This window comes from Camelus dromedarius, chromosome 2, assembly GCF_036321535.1.
Source record: "Camelus dromedarius isolate mCamDro1 chromosome 2, mCamDro1.pat, whole genome shotgun sequence".
NCBI lineage: Eukaryota > Metazoa > Chordata > Mammalia > Artiodactyla > Camelidae > Camelus > Camelus dromedarius.
In genome coordinates, this window is record NC_087437.1 from 37,611,593 (window position 1) to 37,623,880 (window position 12,288).

Consider the following 12,288-nt stretch of genomic DNA (forward strand, 5'->3'; position numbering starts at 1 on the left):
GTTCAGTCCCACTCTAATTGAGTCATCAGTAGATGATTTCAACAAAAAACTCAAAACCAATGCTTGGCATTGGTAAGTACCGTGCTGACTGTAACACTTACTATTCCAGTATACTCTAAACTGCTCAACATGGCTTCTTGTTACCAAGTTATTATTTTGTGCTTTATCAGTAAAATATTGACTTGATAACCTTCCTCTTATAATTTACTGTTTCAATACCTACTGGTATAATTTGTTGCAAATGGTCATCCACCTGCTTAGAATTTAGGTGTAAGAACTGAACCCCATCCTCTTAGTTCCGTTACAACATTCCTTCTCTTTTCTATGATACAGTTTCTGTTTTTGAAATGTTCAACTTCTCCATTACATAAACATTCCATAAATAGTTTTCAGAATTTTTCAAAGGAAGCAAGCATCCTTTAGTTGTTATTGACAGTTACATACATTAGTAAGTCCAAAAACACAAATCACTTTTATTTGATGTGAGCTATTGCATTCAGACATCATTTTAGTATGAAATCATATTTCTGTTTAAACAGGAATTTTACTTTTCATGTATCTAAATTACTTTGCCTATTGTCTTCTAGTAAGTTTTATTATTCAGTTTTGCCAAAATAAATTTTTAAAAGGTTAAATAAATTATCCACATCCTAACAAGTTAATATCTGTACTTCATCTTTCTTCCTTCTTGTATAACTAAGCCCATCTGCCAAAAGAATTTGTCCTGTGCAAACAGTGGCAGGACAGGCTCTTGACTTTTTAAATCAGAAAATCTCCTTTATTGAATCATAAACACCTAGATGATAAGAATTACGTCTCATTTAGCTCCAGATTTCTCTCCCTTCACCCTGCCTTACCTCCTCTTATCAATGGTTATTACAGTGCTTTGAACATAGTAGGTTATTTTATTTAGGGCATCATTATTACGGTTACAAAGCATTATTTTGTCCCATGAACTGGGATAAACAGCAGTACATGTACAAATTCACATCTAATTTTCACAGATTGGTACTATTCTTATTATTTGCATTTTATAGAAAGGGAGACTAATGCTTAACAATATAAAGTTACTTGGCCTAGGTTACATAGCTATTAGGTGGAGTGCTGGGACTCAGTATCAGCCATTCTAATTGTAGAGCCCACCTCTTAATCAGCACACTGTTTAACTCTGTATTCTTCTCCCTTTCTAGAGATGCTGACCAGTTTTTAACTGGCATACTTTTAGACTTGCTATGATGCACTTACATCCAGTCCTTACTATGTCTGATGCATGCTGTTCTTTAAATGCAGCTGACCAAGCAGCCACAATGTACTACTTTGGACACTCCATACTATGAGGAAGAAGGCTTGTGGCATACAATTTCCCCAGACCTCTCTTTAGTTCTACTCAACCTCCTCTCATTTTCATTACTTTATCTACTGAATTTCTAGCTCTATATCCTGTGTTTCTATATACTTGAAGTCCTTTCTAGACATTATTTTTTTTGAATTTTACTTGAACAGATTATGCTTATGCCTTTGATTTGAGGTCCACTGCTGCCTTGAGCGAGTTGCATTCTTCAGAATCCTGTCTTTTCAGCTCTTCTGCCTTCTGTCCACCAACGGAGGACAGAAGGCAGACTTGTAAGGCTGACTCATATTAAGTAAAATAATAAGAGATTGATGCATAAAGTAGAATATCAGTATCTTTATTTATAGTGAGAACTGTCACAGAGATCAGGATTGTTGCATCTGTTTCACAGTGGCTTTTCTTTCTGAAAAAATAACAAGGAAACAAAAAATTGAAAAAAGAGTATTGTTTGGTGGGCATAGAATCAAAGCAGGGGTAGTAGCTGGATAATCTTAATGGATATTCATTCTGATTCACAGCAGCACACTTATCCTTGGTGTTTCTTCATGAGGCACCTACATTCCTGACACAGTGTTGGTGAAGTAATGACCAGTTCTTGCTCACTGACTTCCTTTAGTCAGTCCTTGGCTTTCATAGTTCTTCCTTTAACTTGATTAAGTTTCAGTTTTCATTTATTCCTTGAATAATTTATTTAAAATATTTATTGAACCCAGACCACGTGCTAAATACTGAGTAAATCGGTGAAGATACCACATTAACAAGGCAGACAGGGTCTGTCCTCATTGAACTTACAGTTCAGTGATGGAGTCAGTTATTAAAGAGGTAATCACACAAAAACTAATTACAACTGCCTTCATTACTCTGAAGAAAAACTAAGTGGTATTGTGAGACTGCAAAACAGAGGACCCAGTTTTCTGTGGGAAATCAGGGAAGGCTTTCCTGTGGAAGTGATTTTTAAGATAGGACTTAAAGGATTTATGGCAATGACACGACAGACAAGTAGTGGAAGAGACTTTTAGGCAGTGGTGACACGGAACAAGGTCCTCAGGTGGGAAATAACCAGAGGATTTTAAGTAATTAGTAGAGAGTGGCTGTAGCTGGAAGTCAGTGAGTGAGGGGAAGAGGAATTAATGATGAGTGGGTAGAGGTGTGGATTTGGGAGGGGGAGACCCTGCAGGGCATTCCTGAATATGTTATAGATTTTGGACTTTATAAGAAGTTGAACGGCTTTTATGCAAGGAACAAATTGATTAGAGTTACATTTTAAAATTATCAATTTATTTGCTGTTGATAAGGTATCTGTAGAGGGTAGAGTCAAAAGTGATAATAGAATAATTAGCTATTTCTATAGTTCAGGAATAAATTATGATGGTTTAAAGAATGGTTTCTTAGAGATGGGGAGAAGTAATTCCAGAAACATTTGGATGTAAAATCAGTAGGCTGTCTTTCCTGCTATGGATTCCTAAGACTACACCTAAATCATTCTGACCATATATAGTTATATAAGAAACTCATTAACAGAAATAACTGCCTAGGTTATTCTGGCTAGAATAGATGGCTAATATTTTCCATTGTGAACTGAGTGTATTATGCTTATGATTTTTACTTTAAGAGCCTCTTTTTAAGTTCTAAGGAGCAGAGTATTGCTGACTCCTATAGATTTCCTGCAAAGATCAGTAATTATTTATTGAAATTGATAGAATGTGTGCAGACTGGTGAGTGCAATGATAGCAACCTGGAAGAATCCGGAAAAACCTGACCTGATGCCCAGCTGTACAACCATTATAACTTAAGCCATTCTCTCATAGCAATGTGAGTCCTTTCCTACTGTTCACAAAAGCCTGCATGGAAACAATGATTATGATTTAGTTCAGAGATAAGATGGCAGTACAACCAAATTCAAGGAGCTGGAGTTTAATTCCATAAAATATGCCTAAATGAATATTTCAAACCATGATGATATGAAATTGTTTTTTTTCTTGCAAAAAAAGTGTAATGATTTCAGATGCAGTTGTTGGAACAAGTCAGCATTTTTCTAAATCTGGAACATTTTTTAAAAAAAATCACAATAGTTTGAATAATTATAACTGTGACATTAAGTGATTCTGTAGCTAAGGACTTTTAAATATTGAATCACAGTTCATCTTTTCCTTCAAATAATTTCAAGACATTGCTATTCTATACACTTAATAGCTGATTTGAGCTAATACAGACTGAAACAGAAATGAGCTGTGAACAGGGTGCTAGGACTATGTTTTTCAGCATTTCAAAAGATTCTTGCTTAGAGCTGACCTGAATATTGAGGACATCAGATTAGATACCACAGTATCAAACAGTGTCAAACAGCAATTCAACTCCTCCATTCCTATAGTGTGTTCTGTCTATACCAATAGTTTTTAAAAAGCTTTAAATAATTTTGCATATGTAAGACACATCTCCCAAAACTAGTCTTTCATTTCCTTGATATAATATAGCTTTGTTTTCACAGTGGCTTGCCTTGAAGTAAATGTTCAATTATCTATGCAAAATATGGTAGTATATATTTTTGTCATTACCTTATCAAGTTCTTAATAAGTAACTTTTCATTCCTGGAACACACCTTAAAGTCACATTTTAAACATCATTTAAGAGGCATCATTATATGATTTTATTTATAAAATTCCTGCATTTTGTTGCCTATTTTATAGCAGCTTTAAAATTAAAAGTGATAGAATTAAATTCTTCACTCAAAACAAGAAATGATACAAACGGGAAAAATTACTGGTGCAGAAACAGGACTAAATGTAACTAAGAAAAATTGGGAACCAGTATCACAGACAGCAAGCAGTGTTAAAGTCATTCAGAGTTAAGCCTTTGAAAATTACATCTCTTACTTTAAGGAAGAAGCCTATAGAAGCTTATTTAGAGAACTGCCAAAGATATTTTTAAATTGTACATACATTATTGAAGGCTTTTCTCCTATTTCTATTCTAACAATATTTAAATTATGAAAACAGTAGATTCTCCACTCAGCAATGTGGTGGCTGTGTCTGCATAGGAAAAGAAAAGTAGAGAGTTGAGACCATTATTTCAAATAACATCAGCAAGATTAAATAACCCTGTGGATGAGGAAGAAGTGGTAATGTTTTTAAGCATTCACACTCTCATCATTCCTATACTTTGTGAAGTCAGTCTTTATTGACATTTTGCCTATCCCCAGGGGCTGCAGTTACAGGACTAAATCTACTAATGGGATTCATGGCCTGAATTCTACCATGCTAATTCTGAAAGAAAACATTCATTTTCTTAATAACATTCCCTTGTTTGTGAATGCTTTAAACTTTATTTATTATTCTCTACTGCTTAGCATGCAGTATTTGACATGTGGTCAAAGAATAAAATATAAGGAGATCTAATAAAAAGATATATGTAAGGCCCCATAGAAGAGAGTAAATATAAGACTATATAAACAGAAGGGTAAGTTAAGTCAGTTCCAGTACTTTCTTTACAGTTCACACTGAAGAATCTGAGATTCAGGACTTATGTCAACACAATGAAATAATTCTAGATAATTTGTATAGTGCCCAGTAATGCCAGCATAGGAATCTACTAAATACTTCAGTCAAAAACAAAGGTGACTCCTTTTGCTAAATTCACCATTCTCATCCTCAAAGTATCTATTCTTACTACTCTGAAAAGCACTATGGTTGGAGATGTACTGAACAGAAAATCATGTTGCTTACAAGGATTTTTTACGTTAGAATTCCGTTATTACCTTGATGTAGGTTTCCTACTGAGAAGGACCTTGACATTACAAAATTATATTATCTCCTCTCTACTTGGATAGATTCTAAACTCCTTAGTATGTATTTAAGCCCTTCTCACTATGGCCGCAATTTGCCTTACTAATTCTCATCTTTAACCATTCCCTTTCACTTACCAAATCTCTTACATTTTCTTAACATTTCATGTTGTGTAGTACCCTCTCAACTTGGCATTTTACAGTGGAACCTCTTGTACTGTAGGGGCCCCAGTTAGGACCCCAATTCAGGATAGAGAAGAATGAGAATGTTATATGCATGTCCTTCTGCAGCCCCAAGCAAGGCCTGGCATTTCCAGCTTACACTCCCTTTGAATAGGTCTCTGAAAACACTCTACAGAGAAAAGTGTGGAACCAAACAGGAATGCCTCTCTCACTGGCACCTTCATAGAAAGTTTCTTTGCAATCTGAAGAAATGTTGAAATTCCTTCCTGATGATGATAGTGATAATGGTGATGATGATGATGCTCATTGCATAGTGGCCATCATTTATTCAGCATGCACTAGCCATTGATCTAAATTGTTTAGATATATTATTGCTAATAGTCGCATCTTAAAAATCTAAAATGAAACTCATGATTTTTGTTCTTAGCATATTTTCAACCGCACCCCACCTCCAGTCATCCTGTCTTAATAAAAGTCACTAACATCCACTCAGTTCTTCAAGTCAGAAGGTACAAATCATCCTTGATACATTTCTTTGCTTCATGACTTTATCTGTTAGTTACTTCACCCATTGTTTCTAGCTTCAGCAAATATTTCACATCTGCTTCCTTCCATTTTCACTGCTACCAGCTAGTCTAGACCACCAGTATCTTTAGGCTGGAATATGGGAAAAAATAAAATTTAAAAAGTAAAAGCAACACTATTAAATGCAACATGATATCCTGAATTGTATCCTAGAACAAAAAAAAAGAAATTAGTGAAATTGCTAAATAGAAATAAAGTCTGTAGTTTAGCTAATGGTAGTGTACCAATGTAATTTCTTAGTTTTGACAAATGCATCATCAGTAAGTATGTGAGATGTTAGAATTAGGGGAGCTTGATTGAATGATACACAGGGAGCTCTCTTTACTATCTTTACAACTTTTCTATACATTAGAAATTACTGCAAATAAACAAATTTTAAAAAAATCCTGTTTTCTTAGCTGCCATCTAGTCTCCTTCAATCCATTCTTCACAGCTGCTAGAGGGATCTTTTAATAATACAAATCTGGCCATGTCAGTTAGAGAGTTTAAGTATCTCAGAAAGGCTAAAACAACCTGTCCAAGATTATGTAAGTATTAATGGTTGAATAAGGATTCTCACCCAGATCTGACAGAATTGAGTATCTCTTAAGCATTATACTGCTGCTTCTTTATGTGAATGATGAATTTGGCACTTGCCACAAAGAAGTCAGTGTCTCCCAGGTTTGCTTATATCTCATTCATGGTTTAAATTCAGTCTAATTCAAAATCCTAAGAAATCCTTATCAATACCAACTAAACTAATAGGTCAGGAGAGTGAGAAAACGTTTTTATACTTTTCAGCTACAATGCAGTGTCTGAGATCTTCTTGAGGTATGAGCAAAGGTCTTCCTGTGAGGTTATTTCAGTAATCACAGTTGCCTTCACCATGATGGCTTACAGGATGGACATCTTTGGATGCACCAGCAAAATGGTCATTAGCAGAGGTCCCATGTTCTGAATTTGGAGCTTCATTCTCTCCTTTGTCATGAAGCAATTGCTGGATCATGAAGACATCCTTTAAAGTTTAGTCCCATCCCATATTCTAGAGTGTAGTGGAGAATCAAAACTATGTAAAAAAAAATTAAATGATTTTTAAGCTGTATTATTATAGCTTACTCATCTTAGTATTATGTCAGACAGCTCCAGTATCCCAAGTTCTGTTTTCGTAGAGGGGAAAGCATTTATCAGTGAGACCTATTGTTTTGGTTATCTGTGGGATCCTCATTCGAGTTAGCTTTCTATTGAACCATACATAGTAGCTTTAGTGGAGAAACTCTGACAAAAGGATGAAATTGCAAACTATAGTAGCCTTTTCTTATCCAGTCATCACTTCAACTGATAATAGCAGGAAGCAGAGGAAATCTAAATCCCTACAGTACTCATTTAACAAAGATTCATAGTTGTTGGGTTTTGTTTTTCGTATTTTTCATTTGTCTTGATACTTTTGTCCTTTAAGGTAAGAGCAAATAATACTGATCAAATAATACTGAATCAGAGCAGAGTCTACATCCTCAACTATTTAAAGCAAATTTGATCATATTGCAATTTTAGAACTATAAACAATCAAATAAAGTACATGTTAATAGGTGGTGCAGAAGACTTTTTATGTTTCTTAGATACCAGCATGCTATAAAGCTCCAGTAAAACTTAGGTTGACTATGAGCATTTTTAAGGTATGGGAAAGATTTTCCTGGAAATTATTAATTATTACCATATCTGCCCTTGGTAAAGCATCATGTTTTTACACAGCTGGTTATTCAGAAAAATTAAAGTTGTTATGTTTACTAACTTTTTCAATGGGTCAAGATAGGAAACTCAACTTGTGTCTCATGTCCATAGCTTTTATAAGTTGTATATTAACTTCTTAACATATTGTTACAGCATTTTTATTAAAGGAAATAGTAATAAAAGTATGTGGAATATTGGTACGCATATCTATACATATGAAGATTTTACTTTAAAACCCCAATGTATTCATTAGTCCTAAATATCATAATTTTAGATTTTAATTTTATATGAGCTTACTTTACATTTGAAAAAATTACTATCTACACATCCTTGATTCTGTTGACTAGCAAGATAGTCTTATTGTACATCTTCTAAGACATAGTATACTATATGCCATTTATTTGCTGTGACAACATTTTGAAATTCTGTAATTCTTTTGTACAACAACTTCTAAAATCCTTGAATTATATTCTAGATGCTTTAAAAGATATAAATGTACAATTTAGGATCATTTTTTCTCTAATAGAATTAGAGTTCAAATACAAATATATTCAAGGATAACATAAAATGCCAACAAGAATATAAAATTTTAACACAAAGTGAAACATCCAAGACAATTAAGGTGTAGCACCACAGTGGCAAGCTTCCAGATACCCCAAAATAACTCTGAATTTCTATAAGGATATCCATAGCTTTAATGAAAATAAATTAAATAAATGCCTGCAAATTATTTTTTTTTTAAGGATGTCTTTGTATTTGCCTCACATGTTTCTTATTGGGCTAAATTTACCATCAGCTAAACTCTCATTGATTACTTTATTATATCCTTTGGTAAGACAGAGAATATGATCATAGTAGCATTTCAGGATTCAAATTTTAGTAAGAACACCTATGATTTTTTTCTCTTCTTAATGTCTCACATTAACTAAGTGAAATGTGGTTAACTGTGCATTCATTAATATTTTGATCTTGCAAGGTAAAAATATATTTTATGTATTCATTCATATGATGATTCATGCCCTTCTTCATTCATCATCTAATTTTGCCCCATGTTTTTGTCCCCAGTAGGATCATGGACAGATAAATATATGAATAGAGATAGTCATATTCTTTCACTGTAAGTGTGAGCTCGTATATTTAGCTGCTATAGAAGAGATAAAATTTTTAAATTACACATGTCTCTGAAGGAGGTGGTACATATAATGCTTGTTTGTATGCCCTGTTTTACTTAATACCCTGGGTTGAATTAACATTCCTGTACAATTTTCAGTAAAGTGTAGAACCTTCGGTTAAGCAATCATAACCAAGAAGACATCAGCAAAGCCTGCTAAATTATTGCTGTTATTTATAAACATTTAGGCAACTAAGCACAAGCTTCACTCATGCCACGTCTGCTTTATTACTGGGCAAGCTCCCTTCCCTGCTTTGGCTGCTATTGAAGAAGACAAAACTAAGTTTTATAGCTCCTCCTTTCCTTCCTTCCTTTCCTCCCTCCTTCCCTTCCTCCCTTCCTTCCTCCCTTTCTTTTCATTAGTTTCTCCCCAGAGATATCTCAGACTACTCAGTTTCCTCAGTCTTATTTCCTTGAGGTCAATGAATACATATTAATAAAGAAATCCAAGAAAAACACAAGAACTTATTATATTTTCCATACTGTCACACTTCTTACGACCTCTTCAACACTCTGTCTTCCTCCATCCCTTTTCATCATTTCTCTGAGTTACATACCAAAGGGCTATCAACTTTTGCAATACTGAATAAGACATACTGCTTTAAAATTCTATTCATTCTGTCAACAAATATTTACATACTGTCCATTATTAAGGCTGTGTGTTAGATATTAATAGGAAGAAAGGTAGTATTGTAGCTATTCTAGAAATAAGACAGGATCCATGAAACTCAGAAGTTTGGCCAGAATGTTATTTCCCATAGCTGTGTAAAATATGGTCCTAGACATGGGGCTTCAGAAGACCCTGAAGTTAGTTTATATTCTCAAGTACTTATAATGTAATTGAAAAGCCAGAATTCTTGGAACAAACAGGCAAAGTGACTGAACTGAAGGACACTTAGGATAAAATATTCCAACATATTTTATCTAAAACAGCATAGAGTAAATAGTGTGCGTAAGTGTTCGAGAGAATATCAAAATTCAGTTTACTGTATCGATAAAATACTGGATGAAGGAAATTTGAAGCTAAATTTTGATGTCCACGAGCGATATGTATTTTCAGAAAATAAAAGAATAACCACAGTGATTTGCACAAATATGGGAATTAGCAAACTGCATACATGAAAGATAAAGTATTTGCTTGGATGTAACTAAAGATACTTGCTGAGAACAGTAGTTCTCATAGTGAGGATGGATGAGTGGGCATATTAGAATTACCTCAGGAACTTTTTCCAACTGATTACACATTGTCTTCCATCTCTCATTTTCTGTTTGCAATATTTTAAAATTATTATTCTCCGATGCCCCTTGCACAGAAAATAAGAGTGGAATTGTGCTTGTTCCAGTTAGGTTAGGTAGATAGTAGATTGAAGAGAAATTCCCCAGAATTGGTATCTCTACCCACCCTTCTTTAGGACACAATAGCTTATAGAAATGCTAACTTTTATTTTTGAAATCGGGTGGGAGTAGTGAAAGTATTATCTCAGAACTGGGTAGCCATGTTTGAATTAACATGAAATAAGAGGTGATTTATTATCAAACTCAAGCCTGGTTCATTTAACAAATAAAATATTACCAGCTAGTTTTTATGTGTTGTCCACACTATGTCTTACCTCATTTTGAACCTTAAATTTAAATGTTTTTTTAAAATGTCATTTGTGGAATGATGCATTATGCAAACTTTTTTGATAAAGTTGTAGTAAAAAAAAATCCATGTATATGTGCGTATGTATAGATACAGAATATATATTCAGAATTCATTTGAGCGAGGTTCAGCTACCAGTTATCTACATTTATAAGGGGAGGAGAGTATATGGCCCAAATTAAGGAGCAATTTCAGTATCATTTATACTGATTAAATACAAATCATAAATACCAATAGAGAAGAACAGTATTACAGCTAATGAAAAATATTTTAAACTATATATGTTTAGCTTTAGAATAGTGATAGCTTTGGGATATATTACATGACAAATTATAGTAAAATTCAAATAAATAAGTTTTCTTAAATAAATATTAATTAACTGAATTTTGTTCCTTAAATAAATTCTGATATGGGGCTGAGGATAAATTTTTAAATGTGGCTGAAAAATCAACCCATGGGTAATAAAGATTATTATTTGTCCAGGAAAAATTACTAATTAATGTAAAAAAGAAAAGAGGACTTTATAATTCATTTTACACATCTATACCATGAATTAAAGCTAAATCTCTTAGTTTACATTGTTACTTCAGTTTCCTTGTGATTTATTTTGCATTAAAATTTACTTTTAATTATAATTGGTTTAGTTACTGTTAACCTTTGATTTCATGTCCAATCATGTTAACAGACAGTAATTGAACTGGCTTAGCATCATATTAGAAGATATAGTGAACCTACTATGGAATTTAAATCCTTTCAAAGATAAAATGCTGAAAGGTTTATATGAAAGTCTGGTTCAGACTTTCTCCATTAAGTCTTTATCAAATAGCCTTCAAAAGGGAAAGCATTTTCATTTTTTTCCCTTCTCTTTCCATTGTCTTTGTTGAGGAAGGGTTACTGAAGGAAAAATGAGAGATTCATGGTCCTAATTAGTCCACAGACAGATTATTTATACATGTTAACATTTTCTGTAACCACCTTCCTTTTATTGCCAGCTGGAAAAGTAAGCATCTAATTGTGAATTAGAAATAGAGGAACAGAGTTCACTTTTAAATCCAAATCTTGTGAAAAAGAGCACAAGTAGGAAAAAAAATTCCAACTCAATTTAATACATTAAAATGTCCAATTTAAATATACTTTAAGGTTTTTTTTCCTACAAATTATAGTATATGGTTAATAGTTTACATATTTACAGACTTGTTTTTATCATAAAACTAGTACCACAGACCCCCCAAAAAAAGGCATTTTAAGATAAATTGCTCTACTGGAATTCTGTTAAAAAAACAAACAAACAAACAAAAAACCCCTTCAAATTCCAAGCAACGATGTAACAACTGAATATTTAGAAAGTTTACACTGTAAATAAGGAAAAACTACTGAAAAATGTGTGAATTCCAGTAGCAGGAAATAGTCTTGGTACAAATATTTTATATTTGTATTTTAATTTTAATTAAACCAATATTTTGGCTGCCATACCAAGGATAAAGGGCATTTCCCAGAGGAGGAAAGGAAAAGGCTTTGAGATTTTAAAGATAAATGTCATAATTTTACAGCATTTACTGATTCTCTCTTGATCTTCAGAAGTGGTTCTAATTTTATTATTATAGATTCTGACTTTTTTCACCAGACTTTATAAATGATTTAACCGTGAAGTGAAATACGTTGAATTGTTTTCTCACCTTAAGGTACAAGATAAGTGAATTAGACATTTGGTCCTTGGTTGCGGGAACTCATCGTTCCCTGATCTTTCCTTGGCACCTAATTTGAGCTCAATGAGTGTGCCCTTAGTCACAAGAATATCTTGGTACCGAGTCAGAAGCAGAAGTAGAAGCAGGGCTGTCAGGAATAAGGGAAGAATATAGAGCCAGGAA